Below are 17,709 nucleotides of genomic sequence, written 5' to 3'. Positions count from 1 at the left end.
ACAGGCTGTGGCTAACTTAACCATTATAAGTTAGCAAAGGATCATCCATCAGATATTAGCCATAACCAGAATAATATTAGATAACCAGAAAAGGCAGCTTTTAATGGGATTTAATTTAATGTAAAATATATTATTTTGAATTTCAGTAAAGTTTTTCCTTGAATGCAAACAAACACCTTGTTATTTTGAGTTCTCTTCCTCTTAAACACTGTGCATTTAGCCCTGATATGGGCATAGGATTCACCAGATTATTTTGCATTAGAAGAGTGCTATCTTTAGTGAGAGCAATTAAGGCAAAAGGGCTGCAGGCCAAAGCACTGGAGCTGTATAAGGATAGCAGAAGCTGTAGATTAAGCTGTATATTAATTACTTGGTTCCCTACTTGGAGCTATGAGCAGTGAATTCTTTAATTTAACGTTGCATTTTTTAAGGTAGTTTGTGGTTCACTAAAACCCAAAGCATCGGGAGGTTTTGCAGGTGGATATTAAAATGGTGAAACTACTATGGATGTTTTGAAAAATACAGTTGAAGCAGACTGCAGAGGTGGATCCAGAGGGCACAGGACAGCACTTGGAGTTGCCCAGGTACATTGCTTTATGCAAGCTCTTTCACAGGGCTGCAATAAGATGGGTTTACTTCATCCACACCCTGAGCTGGGCTGTGGATTTGATGTTGTGTGACTGACTGTCTGGTTTGGGCAGGAAGGTCTCCCCTCTTGCTCCACTCCATGGTTTATGGAGTTGCCCACACAGCCCGTTACACATGGTGTGCTCTCCAAATTAACAGGTTTCTGCCCCAGAGAAGCTTATGCTCTGGAGGAAGTTCATATCTTTGAACTTATCTGAATTATCCTCATCTGGGGAAATGAATTCCTTCAGCTCATTGTCATCTCTCAGAAGCTCCTTGTCCCCTCAGTCACACTTTAGTCTCCCTTGCTACTGCTGCACATCCTCCCTGTGGACTCCTCCCACAGCTGGGGAAGCCTGCAGGATCCCCTGGGGCTGCTCCTGATTTCCTGCCAGGCTCCAGGGCAGCTGCCCAGTGTCCGAGCAGGGGAGGGGGCCCTCTTAATGTGACTTTGTTCAGTTGATCTGGGGCTTGTCAAACATATGTGCCTTCAAAAGTCCTGCCTCTGACCTGGGAAACAGGTGGCACCTTATTAGCCTTTTCAAAGGGAGCTCTCCTGATCTGCTGTGTAATTTAGGCTCCTGTGTTAAATATAACTCAGTGTGCAGCGGTGCCTGTAACCATCGTGCTTGGGCCAGTGTCTGCCTGTCAGCTCTGTGGGCTCTGCACAAGTGCAAGAGCTCCCACTGGGCATCCTCCCACCAGGCTGAGGGTCTCTGCCTGTGGTGGCTGTCATCTGTCATGCAAGGAAAGGATCCTTTGTGCCTTACTCCCATCAAAAGCACTCCTCTATATGGTAGAGGAGGAAATGGCAGCAGCAGCAACACTCTTCACGCTGATTCTGAGATCCATCCCTACCATAGAGCCACAGAATCAATGATGTTGGAAAAGACCTCTGAAATGATCGATTCCAACCTATGACTGAACACCACCATGTCAACTAAGCCATGCCACCCAGTGCCATGTCCAATCTTTCCTTAAACACCTCCAGGGACAGTGACTCCTCCAGCTCCACACATAGCCTACTCCAGTATTCAAATTCCCTGATGATAGACATTAGTGTAGTGTAACTTAGGAAGTGTGTAATAGTTAACATTTTACTTCTCTGCCCTTTTTCTTCTGTCAGGAGCCTAAATGCCAGCCATCACCTGGGTGATGTGGAAAATGCATGGCTTGAGATTGACCCGAGGGCTGAGCTTCCTTCAAAACTGCTGTGTGGCAGCAGGATCCAGAGAGAGACATGGGCTGCTATCAGGCCAAGGAAGGAAGAGACCGTGCCCAACAGGATTGTTGGAGGTGGTTTCCACATTCTCTCCCTGCCAAGAGGCAGGCAAACCAGGACCTTTTATTTGTTGTTGCCTGCTTGCCCAGCCTGAGTTCAGACCACATAGCTGTGGGACAATGTGAGCACACCTAGCTGGGCTGGTGTGGTGACTGCACTTTCCCTCAGCAATGAAAGGTTTTCTACTGTGCAACTTAGTGTGCTGGGCTGTGCCAGTAACCAAAGTGCTTATCCCAGGAGGGATAAACAGTTCACCATCTCTGTAAACAGCTCACCATCTCTTTTGTAAAGGTGAGTAGGTCTGGCCAACCAGTATAACCAGAAGGTGTTATCAGTAGGCATTTTTCAGGAATACTGATTTATTTAATTGACATAAAAACTATAAGGACAGCTTTCTAAATTTGTAAGGCTTTAAAAGCTTAAACCAAGTGAAATGGCTAGAAGAGCACAAACCTGCTCATTCAACTCTGTCAGCCCAGCTTCTTCCTCAGAACCCACCTCTGCTGGATACAGCCTAGGAAGATGTGATTTACAGTCCATGATGAGCCTTTGCTGATGCTGTCCTGGGGAAGATGAGAACTCTCCATAAAGCTGAAGGAGCCTCACAACAACCACAGTACCCTGGAGCCCTTGCTGTCACAGACGTCTTTTATGAAAAATCTTTTCCTTAGGATGTTTCCTCCTGAGAAGCTGAGAGACCTCAGGAACAAAATGTAAACAGTAATTATCTGTGGCTGTGGAATGCTACAGGTGGATCTTTGATTGGCCCATGTTGGCTGTTTCTAATTAATGGCCAATCACAGTGAGCTGGCTCGGACAGAGAGTCTGAGCCACAAGCCTTTGTTATCATTCTTTCCTATTCTATTCTTAGCTAGCCTTCTGAGGAAATCCTTCCTTCCATTCTTTTAGTATAGTTTTAATATAATATATAAAATAAAATAATAAATCAAGCCTTCTGAAACATGGAGTCAGATCCTCGTCTCTTCCCTCATCCTAAGACCTCTGTGAAATCGGTCACACCTTGCTCCTTCAAATTTCATAGCATCTGGCACAAGCAGCTCTGTCAGATGTGATGGCTATGGACTAGTGCATGCAGAAAAGGTGTGAGCCATTTGGAGCAAAGAAAAATAAGACACCTGAGAGTATGATGTCACATGGAAATATCAGGGGCATTCAATAGTAATTGCACCTGCATGTTATTTATCAGCCACGTTTTGGGGTTGTGTTGGCCTTTTTCTTTGTGTGCATGAGGATCTGCCCCACTTCTCCATTGCTACCAAATTCTTAAGTTGTTTGACAGGATTTGGTCAAGTACGCCATCCCCTCAAGTTTGTGTGGGTTTTTCTGTGTTTCAACCTAGAAGTATTTTTTTTCAGCAAGATTTTGGAGCAAGATTTATTTTCAGTTTCTTTGAGGCAGTTTGGAGCCAGAAAGGAGTATAAAAACCTCCAAACACCAAAGGAAATGGTGCCACTGAACAAAGGGTGTCTTGTTTGTAAACTTCCATTTTAAAGTGTTGGTGCATATTCTACTGGAACAGTTTTTCATTTTTCACCTATAGAGTCCAATGTTTTAAATACTAACCTATTCAAGAGTCGAGTACTTTTTAGGGCCCTTTGGAGTGTCTTTTCAGTGCTGCGTCTGTTTCTGAGAAAGCTGAGCTGTCTTCACTCCTGTGTATCGATCCTCTTAGATAATGTATCCAAAGAGAAAAAGGAGAGAGAGAAGCGCAGCTGAAGAGAGGGAGCTGAATCTGTCCTGTAATCTGTCAGTTGCAGAGACTTCATCACTGAATGATCCTCACCTCATGTTTCTTGCAGCACAAGAGCAGGACTCTATTTCAGAAAAATAACAAGCTAGGAATAAAATAAATTTAAAAAAACCCCCAGCACTTCCTTGTTCCCCCCTCAATTTTCCTTTGAATCTAGACATGGTTTAACCAGGAGAATTTTTTTTCTCTGCACTTTTACCATAATATTTCTGTCTACATTTCTGTGCCTCTCTCTGCTGCCAAAGCTAAGTGTTTGCTGAATTAAATAAACCATGCTGCATTGACAGAGCTCGTGAATGCTGCTATTGTCACCAGAATCCCTTTTGCTGGTCTGACCCCAAATCCTAATGCCAACAGTGGTGCAGTTAAAGTGAACAAGAATCGATCATGCTGACAGGACTAAGAGACTCTCCAAAAGGTAATTTTGTAGGCTGGTTTTGTCACCACGTGGCAAAACTTTGGATATGTTACATCTGGCCTTGTTTGGAATCACTCCTGTCAGAAAAGGTTTTTCAAAAAAGTAAATGCCAACACATTCAAGAAAAGCTCTTGTCATATGGCTAAAAGCCCCCAGGTAATCATTTCAGTTACAGGGTCGTTAATAATATTGGATTTAATGGATTTCCAGTGTTTGCATAATGCAACAGGGGATCCACAAGGAAATGGATTCTTCCTATCTGTATTGTGGAGAAGAACTTAGGGCTGATGCAATATAAAGTCTCTAAGATGAAAAATTGGAGTAATTTCAGACAAGATAGTTTCTTAAGTCCTGAACAGGAGAGGTCTGAATTTTGAAAGCAGAACTGTAATAATTAAAATATCCTAATTTTGTATGTCTTAAATGCCTACATGCTGTTGTATATTCCAGAACCACATACTACTGAGAAATTCATTTAAAATATTGGGTCTACTCTTTTTTGTGTGAGGTCTAGAGACAAACATGTCCAACTTAGAGTCCAGCTGGTCTTTGTCAAACTACCCAGGAAAAGAACATCCCACCTCAAATCCTCTGCCATTATTTCCTCTGGCTCCTGTTGTTACTTCTCCTTTTGGACACGCTGAGCAGCAGCTGCAGCAGAAGAGTTGCTTTGGGTAGCTCTGGTGAGGAGCTGATAGCTCAGACCAGTATTGGAGTTCCAAAAGTGATATTCACCTGTGGGTTTCAATTTCTCTTCCAACACATTTGCATGAGGCAGCACGAGAACCCTTTTCAGCAATGTTTTCCTCTTCACTTTGTCTTCCTTTCTGACAATAGAGCACAAACCTACAGAGAGCTGCTGCATGAATGACTCAAGCTGTCTACAGGCACTGTGTTCCACTGGCACATATCCTCACCTGAGAACGAGGGTTTCTCCCAAAATGGACACTCCCTGTGTGAGCTTTACAGAAATAAGGAGAATTTTCTTCTTCCACCTTAAGGCATGAGGAGAAGTGTCCTAGTCTGTAATAGTTTTAGGTTTGTGAGCAGAAGCTCTGGGCCATCAGGGCTTGCTCTGTTGGGGCTCTGGTGTCTCGGAGGATTGCAGGAGTACCAGCTCTCCTGAGCTTTGGAGGCACTGCAAGAGCGCGGCAGGAGGAAATCCCTTCCTTCCTCAGCCAGGGGAGACAGAGACCTGCAGCTTGTACCAAATCTCTTGTTCAAACAGTGATGTCAGCCTTGCCATGGCAGTGATCAGCAGAGCCCAGGTTACCATTTGACTCCTGCTATGCAAGCAGAGGCTAGCAAAAACCAAACTGATAATTCACATCCCCCAGAATTCAGATTGCACCTCAGAAGTGACTCTTTAAAAGCTCTGGAATAATTATTTCACCTGTAGTTGGAATTTTTTTTTCTCCAGGCTCGACTTACAGTTTATAAATATGTGAGACAGGCGATTGGTAATTCAGTTTATAGTTTGTATGAACCCTGAAGCTTATGTCAATGCTGTTATCTATTATAGAAATGCAAACATGCTCTTTGATGTGTTATTCTCAGTGACTTGGGAGGATAAAGACGGAATACTCTATGGGCATTTGTAAAAGAAATTCAGAAATTGCAAGTCTACTAGAACCTAACAACATATTTTCATTTATTTTTTTCTCCTTTGCAATATACTTGATTACAGTAACTGAAAAACAAGAGAAATATTGCATCCATCTAGATTTCTGCAGTAGGAGAGCCCAAACTGGCTCCCCTGCTATGCCAAAAGCCCTTTTTGGAGTACGCCAAATATGTTTTGTATTACAGCAGAAGGGAAATTTGGTGCCACAGATGTAGGATTTATTCTGTTGGACAGATTTCCTTGCTATAGGAGCACCTCCTGCTGGCTCTGCACTGCGCTGCCCTTGCACTGCCCGTGTTTCCCAGACTTGGGAATAAAAAAGGAGCCACGTGAGGTTTCTGGAGATAGAGGAAAACGGTCAGGTCATGGTGGGACCAGTTCTGCTGCAATGAAGGGTGAGAGAGAAGGCTCCAGTGACTGACACTTCCCAGTCTGCTACAGATATATATTTCTATAGTCCCTAGTGGGGTGTTTGTACTCCACTAACTCAGTTTGGGGGTTACACACTGTCTGCTCCCACGTGTCTGCAGTGACCCAGGCAGCTGGGAGTCCACAGAACAGCTGGGAGTAAAACTTGGTAATAGTGGGGGACAGAGAGCAAACAGACATCGTGTTTGTCCCTGGTAACTTCAGTTTCTCCATGAAAAATAGCTCAGAATGCTTTTCCACACAAAATGCCTTTTTTTTTTTCTTTAAAAAAGAATGTATAGTGGCTTTGTGGTCATCTTAGTGAATTTTATTTCAAAATATAAAAGTAAGATATTAATATGTCCTTTTTGATTTCAGTGGTTTTTTCCAAGCAATTTCTTCCTTTAAGTTTTTTTGTTGGGTTTTTTGTTGTTGTTGTTTTTTGGGGTTTTTTTAGGAGGCAATTATAAAATAGTTTAAAAAAATAAATAAAGTCAGCCTACAAATGATACGTTAAAGCTAAGTGAAATAAGCTATCCTGACCAGAGTGCTTTTCTTCCTTGGAAAACTAAACCAGTTGAAAATACTTGCTGTCATTCTGATGCACAAGAAAAATAAGTCCAAAATATCAACATTTTCCCCAGAATGAGAGCACTGCCAGCTCTGACATGTTTCCTTTGGTGATCAAAGCTCTTGGGATGGCTGGAGATGACATGAAGAAAACGTGGTTTGTTCGTTTAAATGCGGTGGGTGAGGAGCACGAGAGAGCAGCGTGTTGTAGGGAGCAGGACTCAAACACAAAATGAGCAGCAAAGATGTGTTCATCAACGCCTTCTCCTCGTACTAAGCATTAGCACCGTAGTAAGGAGCACTTTAAGGCTCCTGTTATTGTTATTCCTGTAGTCTAGAAAGGGGCTGTTGAAGCAGGCACCAATGAAGAAGCACAAGGAGACACAGACCTTGTCTCTACAGCAGTTAAACTTCTGGTCTACAAAGGGATGACCCATGGTTTATTAAAAAGGCATTTTTTTCTTTACTGCCCTGTGTTAATATTGTGACACACCCTGGTGAGAGCCCAGCAGGCCACTGCAGTGCCGTGCCCTGTTGTCAGGCGCTGTCTGTCTGCGCCCTCCGGCTGTCCCTGCAGCCCCTCCCTCGGTCACTTGTCCTGGGGACGGTGCCACCAGGGTGAGCAGCAGGGATCCTGTGACACCCACTGCAAATGCCCCAGAGTCAGCCCAGGCAAGTGCTCAGCTGGGACAGTGCCCTCGGTCCTACATCCTGCAGGGCACACATTTTACAGGAAGAAAAACTGGGGGAAAAAATTCAGAAATACTGTAGAAAATGGTTTAAAACTTCTCTGGAACTACTTTGGTAAATCTTGGTGGTGTAAAGCCAGACTCCTTTTATCTCATAGGAACTGAAGGGCAGAAGAAAATTATGACAAATATGTTTTTAAGAATTAGAAAAAAAATACTTAACCCCACATATTTGGAATATCAGCATATTACCATTTAAGGCTGTGATTTTCAAAAGAGCTTATGGGATTGTGGCACCCAGACCTACTCCTGCCCCCATGGAAATGCATATTAATTTGCTATCAACTTCCATGCGAGGGATCAAAACTCTTCAGCTCTCACTGCATTTCCCTGGGAGGCTGGTGACTGTTGCAAAAATCCCAGCTCAAACCTCCTCACTGTCACTCTTTTCAGCGGAAATTCAGTGACTATTGCAAAAATCCCAGGCTGAACAACCCGATAGCTCCTGGCTTTCAGGGCAGGAAGCAAACTCTGTGCATCCCACCCAAAACCAGCAACAATCTCTCTTCTCCAGTTCAGAGGGGTTTGACACTTTTGCCTTTTACATCCCTCATGCTGGACAAACAATGACCTGATTATTGAGCCTGACGGTGATCAGATTGTGATGGGTTTCTGTTATTTGGGCACTGAGAAGAATCCATGTCTGGGCAAGAGAAAGCAATCCTTGATCTGGCTGTAGGGACCCATTTCTGTTAAGTAGTTACTGTTTGAAAGTGTCCAAAACCAGGAGGTCTCATGAGCTGGGGCTGTGGTGCTTTCGGGGTCCCCCGTGGCAGGAAGGAAATGATGAATCTGACTCCATGTTCTCAGAAGGCTCATTTATTATTTTATGGTATTGTATTATATTAAAAAATACTACACTAAAAATATACTAAAGAATAGAGAAAGGATACTTACAGAAGGCTTAACAAGATACTAATGAAAAACCTGTGACTCTCCCCAGAGTTCCTACACAGCCGGACCATGATTGGCCATTAAGTCAAAACAATTCACGTGTTGGATAAACAATCTCCAACCGCATTCCAAAGCAGCAGAACACAGGAGAAGCAAATGGGATAATATTGTTTTCCTTTTTCTCTGAGGCTTCTCAGCTTCCCAGGAGAAGAATCCTGGGCAAGGGGATTTTTCAGAAAATGACAGTGACACTGGGGCAGTCATAAACACACATTCCCAGCCCATTCCAGCTGTACCAGTCCATTTGTACATTTTGACTGTGTGTGTCTGTGTGTGTCTGTGTGTGTGTGTGAGGGTGCTGCCATAGGGGTGCACATCCTGCTGCGTGCCACACGTACAATTTCTTCTGCTCACAGAAGAAACAAATCTGCTTTACACCAACAGCTCTGGGTCTCTGCTTGTTAGACAAAAACACCACTTACAAACACATAAACCAGCTGTGCTTGCCTGTGCTCTCAGAGCAATGGTAATTACATTGATTTTTGGTCAGTCCTGTCATATTTACTCCACCAAATTGATTAACCTGTGTAATGAGTACAGGACTGTGACCAATACTGACCCCACATCAAAGCCTGATCTTGCTGCAGTGTGCTGACCTGAATTTTAATTGTTCAGTAGGTTTTGTAATTAAACCGTAAATGTGCTAAAGAAGAGATTAGGCATTTCAGCTAGCAGTGTGTCTATTTTTTCCCAGGTGTGCCAATTGTGTACATTATAAAATGTCCAATGCCTGCCTCAATACACAAAGATCTAACAACATACCATTTCATAGATGACTAAAGCTTCTTCTATTATTTTTTTTCTTCATATATTAAAATATGGAAAAAAATGTAATTTGTATCCTACAATTTTCTATATACATTATTGTATGGCACTGAAGCTCTTGCATGTAAATGTATGTAAATAAATCAACAATGAATAAATTAGGACTTCAAGTCTCTGTGAAGTTCCCACAGGCTTGTACGCTTGGTCCTCAGAGTCCAAAGGAACTACTGCAGACAGATGTGTTTTTGTTCTTCAGGATCATCAGCGTGGTACATCTGTTGCTTCAGCCACTGGCTATGCCAGACTTGAGAGAAGACACGTTGCTCATTAAATGAAGACAACTATCATAAATAAACTAGAACATTTGGAAAACTACCCATGCCTCACTTTTGTTTGAAAGAAACTTCTCTTTTGGAAGTTCTCGCAACATAAAAGAGAGGAACTGCACTGCCTCATTCCACATGAGTCTTTCCTCTTTCATTTTTCTGGAGAAAAACACGTGTTTCAACATCTGGGCTTCCAGCAAATGTTGCCTCCTACCTCATGTGCCTGCTCCTTTGGCAGGGAGAAATCCAGTGTCTCTGTTGGTGCAGCTCCCTGCTTTATTTTCGACCACACAGAGGAGATGGAACTAGAAGGAGGTGGGTTAATCTGGAATTGGGTGGGTTGTGCTAGAAGGGAGCAACTGGGAAGAAGACCCATCTTTCATTCATAAAATTATGTTTGAAACACATGGGGAGAATTAGGAGCTACATTTTCATCTTCATGAGCTGGGATTTGGGAGCCTGCCCTGAGATTTATTCAAGACCATGAATCTGGTTTGAAACTGTTCTTTGTTGGTGTGCTTGTACTTCTTCCATCTCCCTGTGATTTAGTCCATCTTCCTGTGATAAGTGAACTCAGAAAAGGTGATTGACTCTGTGGGTTTCATTGTGAGCAGAGAGCTTGGCTGAAGGAAGGGCAGGACCAGGTTTCTTTCTTAGAGGTAGACTGTTGTGCATAAAGAATAAGGAGGGCAAGATGATAAAATGTGCTATGTTTGGGGAGTAGCAGTCTGAGACACAGGCTATTTGTCTCATAGATTTGGTAGCCAGAGTTCATCTAGAATTGGCAAAAAAAAAGAAGTCATCTATTGATACTTGGAAAAAAAAAAAAAATTGAATGTAGATATGTAATTTACTGGAATGGTGAGACAGTCCTCATCTTATCTTTTTGATTAAAAATAATCACACTGCAGACTAAAGAGTACCCACCTAGCACTGAATAGTGTCCTGTAGGCACTGATCTTTACGTAATACTGACAACTTATTCTCCAGGGACAATCTCTGCTTTCCTTTCCTGTGCTCTGCCCAGAAATCCCAAAGGCATCTCTGGGAAGATTCTCCTTTCAATGGGGAAGTGTTTTGTTCAGCCATGTAGTCTTGTTCACCAACTGGATGTGTTTTTCACTTTGCAGTGTGCTCCAGGATGCCTTGGTCCACGACGAGAGCCTCAGAATCCAGCTGAGCATTGCTTGGGTGTGAACTTCCCTGCCTGTTTCCCTGCACAGGTTCCTCTCAGGCACAAGACTCTGCAAGCTATTTTGGTTGGTCCTGCCATGAAGGTATTTTCTGCATGCTGGAGTTCTTAAGCATGGGTGTTGATTTATGTCATTTTGGCAACAACGTGCTGAAATTTTTCTACCATTTTGCAACTGTTATTCATCCATTTAAGCACGTGACCAGCCTTGATAAATCAGTGAGGACTCTTAAATGCTGACTGTGGGAATCTGTGAAGAATGATGCCTTCATTATCACACTTGAATATGCACTGAACCTTGCTTCCCTGTCCAGAGGCACCCTCTCCTCCACAGAAAACACCCTACCTGCCATGCCTGACTTTCTTGAAAGTATTTGCAAGGACTGTGCATTAAGTAAAACCTAAATAAAACAATGTAGCCCCTCTAAAAACACCAATGTGTTGTATTCTTTAAGAGTGAATTCATGCATCTGTAAGATCAGATTTTAGATTGCTAACAAGACCTCCACATTTTCCAGCTGTGACAAAAGACCTTGCAGTGCATAACCATGAGTCCAAGCAAAACTATATAAATATGCCAGATAAATAAAAGTTTTTGCTTGCCAGAGATGTCAAGGTCTATGAAATAGATTTGGACTCTTAAATTGAGACAACAGTTTTCAAATAAAATTAAATGAGTTAACCAAAGACTGAAATCCTAATATAAGAATTAAGAGGCAAGAAAAGTCATAAACAAATTACTGATATATAATTTTAAGGTAAATATGTTAATTTAAAATAAGTTTGCATACCCATTTGAAAGATGTAATTTCAAGACAGAATAACCAGTTTAAAATTAATATAATTTATTAACAATTAAAAATTATAACACAAGCAGAGCGAGGTTGGAGGTGAAATATTGAGTTTCCTTTGATAGGTAGAGTAATTATAAAGTATGCTTTTGAAGTTCAAGAAGAGAGCCTTAGGACACAACATTTTTTAAAGTAAAAATTGGCTTGCACTCTGTTCAAGTGATTTATTTTGCACTAAGAAATGGGTGTGAGACATGATGTGATTTAAAATGTCATCCCTTGATGGAACTGCTTGAGGGTGACATCATTTTTTTTCTTTTTTTTTTTCTCTACTTTTATTTATGTATTTGGCTGCTTTAATTCTAAAGTTTCCTATCTTAGGGAATCTAATGAAATCACGTAGATATTTAAAAAACCCCAAGCCATCAACACCTTTGCCATCCCCCAAATAAAGCTTTCCCCTAAAGCTCAGGAAGCTAAAAGCTAGACTCTGGAGGGAGCCACTGGGAAGGAGCAGAGTTTTCAGCTGCACCTATGGCATCTGTGTTGTGGCCAGCTTTGAGGAATTCCACATGGAACAAAGGCTGTAGGAGTCAAAGGAGTCAAAGGCTGTAGGAACAAAGGCTGCTGTCTTCAAGACCAGGCTGTCCCACACATCCCTGGACAGGGAGGGCTGCTCCTCCTCTGTCCTCTCCCGCTTTTTCTGCAGGGACCTGGACATTGCACCACCTCTTACAGGTTCTCTTAGAGGCAGTGCACTGTGCAATACATATGGCAGTCAACACCATGGCTTTTGGGACATCTTTGCTTGCACTGGGCTTCCCTGCCAGGGAACCCTGCTGGTTCTTGTGGAACAGGCCCAGAGGACAGAGGCTGTGCTGTGGCCAAAAGACACCCTTGCTTTGCAGACCTGCCTCTTGAGAAGTTTTTGCTTAACCTCAGTGGTGTTTTCATATGCCTGGTGATTTTCATCATAAATCTCACAAATTTTGTTCAAAGCCCTAGCTGTTGGAGGTAGAGGATTTATGTGAGAATGTCATAAATTTAACTTAAATGTGAGTCCCATGATGTTTTGCCTACTGGTAGCTGAATAGATCTTGAGAGTTCTGGATGGGACAAGATTCTGGACACACAGAGTGTGGTTAGGCAGCCATAGGGCAGATCCACCTGTGCTTCTTATATACAGAAATATAAAAAAAAAAGGCAAAACCCAGACAAGCAGCAGCACCACCACCTCCCCCAAAAAATCCCCCAAAAACAACTCCCCTAGGAAAAAAAATCCAAAATGGACAACAAACCCTTCAAGTTTCATACAGATGTGCTCTGGAAAGCCATAGGATATGGATGGTCTCTCTCTGAGCTCTGCAGGCTGAATGACTGAGAACAAGGGGACTGTGTTTTGTCACCAGTGTGAAAACATTATAACCTAACACACACAGGCACAGATCTGCTGAGTAAGAGAAGCCACTTTTTTCCTTGTCATTTTTTCAGCTGAAATTGCCATCTAATCTAAAACATGGCAGTCTTGCTGAAAGTCTGTGAATTCTCTTTGTGTGAGGAGCTGTAGCAAAGTTCATAGCCAGACTGGTATAAAAAGACAGAAGTTAAAAATAGCTGCAGAGTCAGGGAGCAGGATCCAGCTCTGAATGGGTGGCCCAGTTTGCTCTCACAGTCAAGTATCATAAACAAAAGCCAACCCTTTTGTTTTTAGTCTGCTGCTGATAGCCTTTTCTTTTCCATGGGGAAATGTTGGTGCTTCCCTATAATTTGACAAGTTTCAACTCTTTTTGTGGTCTTTGGGAAAGGTCTGTGCAAACAAAGTGCCAGGGCCCTTTCTTTGGGAAGGTGTTATTCATGGAGGAGAGGGAGTAGCTTTTTTTTCTTTTCTTTTTTAACTGAAGAATGTTGGAAAGATTTCTGCAGGAACTTTGCAAGGAGCTCACAACACTTTTCTTCTGGGCCTGCTGCAGAAGTTGCTGCCCTGGTTAGCAGACAGAATTACTGCTGCAGTGGGAAATGGATTGCCTCCTTTTCTGCTCTGACAGCCATGAGGCTGCATGAATTCCACAGCCTGGTGTTCTGGGTGGAGCAGTTCTGGAGGATTCTTCCCAGCTGGGTCTCACACCAGGTGGCAAAACAAACTATAAAGGGCTGAGGGACCGGGGTCCCTTCTTTCCTGCTGTGCTGTGAGCAGGGATTGCTGTGGGTGAGTGCTGCCCTCCTCGAGGCACAAGGGAGAAAGCTGAGCCTTTGAAAAAGGAGGAGAGGGTAAGCGATATCTAAACTGGTGTAAGTCTGTTATAACTGGAAGTTTGGGGCTTTTTAAAAATGCTTGCTCAAAGAACTGAGTCAGTTCTGTGTTTTCTTACTTGTGTAGATCCTCAGCCTGGATAAAGCCTGTGCTGTATTACTTTGCAGGCTATGTATATTTTTTAGTTTGTTTTTAACTGTAAACCTTCTGAGGCTTGCTTCTTGTCTTGCTGTCTTGTCTTGTGACTGCTTGGTGCCCAGCAGAGATGGTGTTAAAGGCAGACTGTAAAAAGTGCCATAAAATCCATGGATGCATGGGCTAAAGAATGAAAGGTCATTCCTTTATTTTAGCTACTTAAAATGGTGACAGTCCATGGAAAGCTGTAGGCATGTTCTCCATTACTAACTCATATTTTAATATGTGGTCTTGTGGGAGCAAAACCATCTGCTGTTTTCCTAAAGCTGGTATTCCTAATACTTTATACCTCTGATGCAGTGTGAGGGATAAAGTCAAAATATGTATCTGTTGCCCAAGATATATTTGATGATATTGTAGCCTGTGATGTTCTGTTGCTGAATCAGCTCTTGCAAGAAGCTTGGAAATCTGTTACAAAGCTGGGAAACACACGGCTAATCCATAAAACCTTAAATATATGTAAAGCAATGTGCAAATGACACCTACTAACTGGAAATTGCTGCAGATAAAAGAGATCTGGCAGCTGAATCACAAAAATATTATTCAGAGTAAATACTTACACCAAATTAATAGCCTAGGAACAGTTCCACCACTCAAACAGCCTTCAGAAGTATCAACTGGTTTGAAAGAGTGGGCTGCTGTTAAAGTAATAATGAATCCAGCCTTGTCCTTTCTCCTTGGTATTCTCCAGGCTTTCTCTGGTTTTGACTGCTGTGAGGATTTAAAAGAACTTTCTTATCACTGATAAATATCAAAGCTGGTGAGACTGCTGTGTGTGGCAGAGGGATTGCAATATGAGACCATTAAATACTGATGCTATACTTGATGCTGTAACAATTTCTGCTACTTCAGCAAAAAATATCCAGGAAAGGTGTCTAGTCCTTTCCCAGAGGGGAGTGGGCACATTAAAATGAATAACTAAGAATGTGACATGTTGTTGGCATAATGCATTTGCAAACTTGGCTAATGAATATCTACTTTTTCAGTTTTGGTGAGGCGTGTGGTGTCTTGCTTGGCAGCTCAGGAGGTATTGCCCATGCAGTGTGAGGGAGCTCCTTCCCTCTGGGTCAAGCCAAAGTGATGTTCTAGACTTTAAGGTGGTGATCTAGGGCATGGCAGCTTTATGTTCACCACTCTGCTCCCTGCCTGTGCAGTGTTAGGTTTTGCCTCTCTGTTGAAAATAGTGAGGATACAGGGGTGGTGTCAGATTGCTAAACGTTGCTTCTTGGTAGTACAGTGGTGTTACAGGTCTAACATCTACTTGCAGAGGAATATAATCTACCTTGTATATATTAATGTATAGAAAGATTGGCACTGGGTTGAACAAAGGCTGCTCCTACCATTCTGGAGAACAAGTAACAAGAATGTTACTTTAGGTTGTTTTGTTTTTAGTTAAGGACTTTTGATGTGGTAATTTGAATAAAATTATCTGAGTTCTGCTTATTTTAGGTCTCTTCCAGTGTTGATAGAGAGGTCATCTGCTGAGCTTGATGCTGCCTAGTCTGGGCTGCTTCTCTGGGAGGTGATTTGCTGAAGGTTGGGTATCTGCCCTGCAGTGCAGGGTGCACTGGGCACATGCCTTCAGTGTGTGATTTCCAAAGCACTTCTCCCTCACATATGGCAGATATTCCTGGGTGGATGCTATTGCTTCACAGCCTGTGGCTCAGGTTCAGGTATGCAACTTATAGATTGGGCATGAGACCTATAAGAGTATTAGATAGTGCCTCTGAACTCCATTAACTCTGTGAAAGGCTACTGGTGTCTCACAGATTCATAAGTTGCATATTCCTCATGCATTTCTTCCATTATGTGGATCCAGTGCTCAGCATCTCTAAGGACCAGGTTAAAAGTTAAAACTCCAAATTTCTTAGGCTAAAAACCTATTATTACTATTTGACCTCATTATTTATTGAAGAACACTGTCAAATCCTAAAAAGAAGAAAATAACCTGTATTATACCTGTCAGAAGGGGGAGAGATACCTCCTGGCACATCCATGTGTATGTGAGCTGGTGGCTCAGCTTCTCTGAAGCAGAGCTGAAGAGCCCCATGGTGTCTCTGGGTGCTGGGTTTTGTACTTGGAGCTGTGCACTGACACCCCCATGGAGTGGCAGCTCGCTATTGGATGCACATCTGAAGCACTGCAAGGGTGCAAATCATTCCAGCGGGGGTCTGCTCTAAATTACATGTGCTAAACTGCCTCCAGATAAATCTGGCTTGGCTCTGGAACGTGAAGAACTCATGTGGTGTGCTAAGGTCTCCTGTTTCTTGCTCAGACCCTGCCTTTTTGCAGGGAGCTGCCTTGGCAGTCCCAGAAATACAGATCCTGAGTCTGGCAGGTTTGGGATGGCCAAATCCTCCTGGATCACCTTTTGCACAGAGGCTGCCATCAGCCTCCTGGGCTTATTGCTTAACTGGGATGCAGGCAGTGGGATCTAAGAGCTGATCAGATACTTCATTTAGCTGTAGCAAGTTGTCTTTAAGTGCCAGATTCATCCTGATCTTAATACATGCAGGCTGAGATTATGGAAGAGGTAGACATGGTATAGCTGTTATATAAACCTCAAAATATGTTTTAAATAATTGATTTCCATGCATCTAAAGTAAAGATCAGTTATTCAAAACATATTTATATTTGAAAAAAAAAAAACCAAAAACCAAAACCAAACAATATGACAAAACAAATACTTATAAATAATTTAAAACATATTTTGAGGCTTTTAATGTTGCAAAATATGTGTCTCCAACAGTGGTAAAACCTCAATAAATATGATTTAACAATTCTTTGTATTTAATACATAATTGTGCTACTGAATAGAAGAAAAAATTAGGTTCAAGAAAAAGTTTGACGATGTGGTGGATAAGCTAGAAAAGCCAGCCTTTAAATTGACACCTGTTTAGTGAAAGGCATGCACAATTAACAGTAAATGGGAAGAAACTGGTGTTTATTAAGAATTCCTAATTATTGATCCAGTGCTGGGTGCAAACAGTGCTTTATAATCTGATAAAGCTGTGTTGGGAGGCTTCAGGCTTAACATTAGGAAGCTCAGAGGGTGGCCAGACACTATAATCAGCTTTCCATAGAGGTGATTTGTGTCCCAAGGCTTTCCAGAGAGGTGATTTGTGTCCCAAGCCTGTCAGTGATAAGGGGCATTTGCACAATGCTCTTAATGTGTGTTAACTTTTGGTCAGGCAGTTGGGCTGGAGGATCGTGGTACAGCCATTCCAGCTGAATTTTCTGTATCAAAGGATGAATGTTCAATGAAGTTCTGCAGGCTATTAAGATCAAGAAGTGCAAAGGGAAATTTAAAATGGCTGGTGGTATCTAGAAGAGACTTTATCTCAGCTGCTGAGGTTTTGACTGGTTGCATCCCTTTGCCCCAGGGAATTTCAGTTCTATGCCTGAATCTTCCTTACTGATGCAAACAAAAGGTGAGGTATAGATCTTGTTTTATGATACTAGAGGCAGGGTGGCTGCCCTTCCTTGGGCAGAGCTTCTTCTGGCCTTACTGGCTGCTTTCTTGGAATAAAGACAGCACAGCATGCACCAAAACAACATTTAGGTACCAAACAGTGGGCTTCAGTCTCACTTGTAATGTAATCAAGTTACCTGCCTGTAATTTCCCTTCCTTTTGTAAAACAGCTGTTGTTTGAAATCCACTTCAGATACTGATGTTCCCTCACTATAGTAAAATCAGTTCTGGCAAAAGTAAAGACAGACACAGGAGTTGTGCACTCTGTAGATTTTGAGCTGGCTTTGACTGTGTGCCCATCATAATGTCATAAT

General features: G+C 42.4%; 1 long non-coding RNA gene across 1 annotated transcript in view; it reads left to right on the top strand.

Moving 5' to 3' along the window:
* The window catches only part of LOC129120148 (uncharacterized), a 168,189-nt gene that overhangs the window by 8,876 nt on the left and 141,604 nt on the right, over positions 1-17,709 (top strand). The window contains exons 2-4 of the long non-coding RNA XR_013182051.1: positions 1,754-2,200; positions 9,425-9,809; positions 10,625-10,771. This is a non-coding gene — a long non-coding RNA (uncharacterized LOC129120148). The remainder of the gene's footprint in view (positions 1-1,753; positions 2,201-9,424; positions 9,810-10,624; positions 10,772-17,709) is intronic.

This window comes from Agelaius phoeniceus, chromosome 4 (genome assembly GCF_051311805.1).
Source record: "Agelaius phoeniceus isolate bAgePho1 chromosome 4, bAgePho1.hap1, whole genome shotgun sequence".
Classification (NCBI taxonomy): domain Eukaryota; kingdom Metazoa; phylum Chordata; class Aves; order Passeriformes; family Icteridae; genus Agelaius; species Agelaius phoeniceus.
This window is presented reverse-complemented; position numbering and strand designations above follow the sequence as displayed.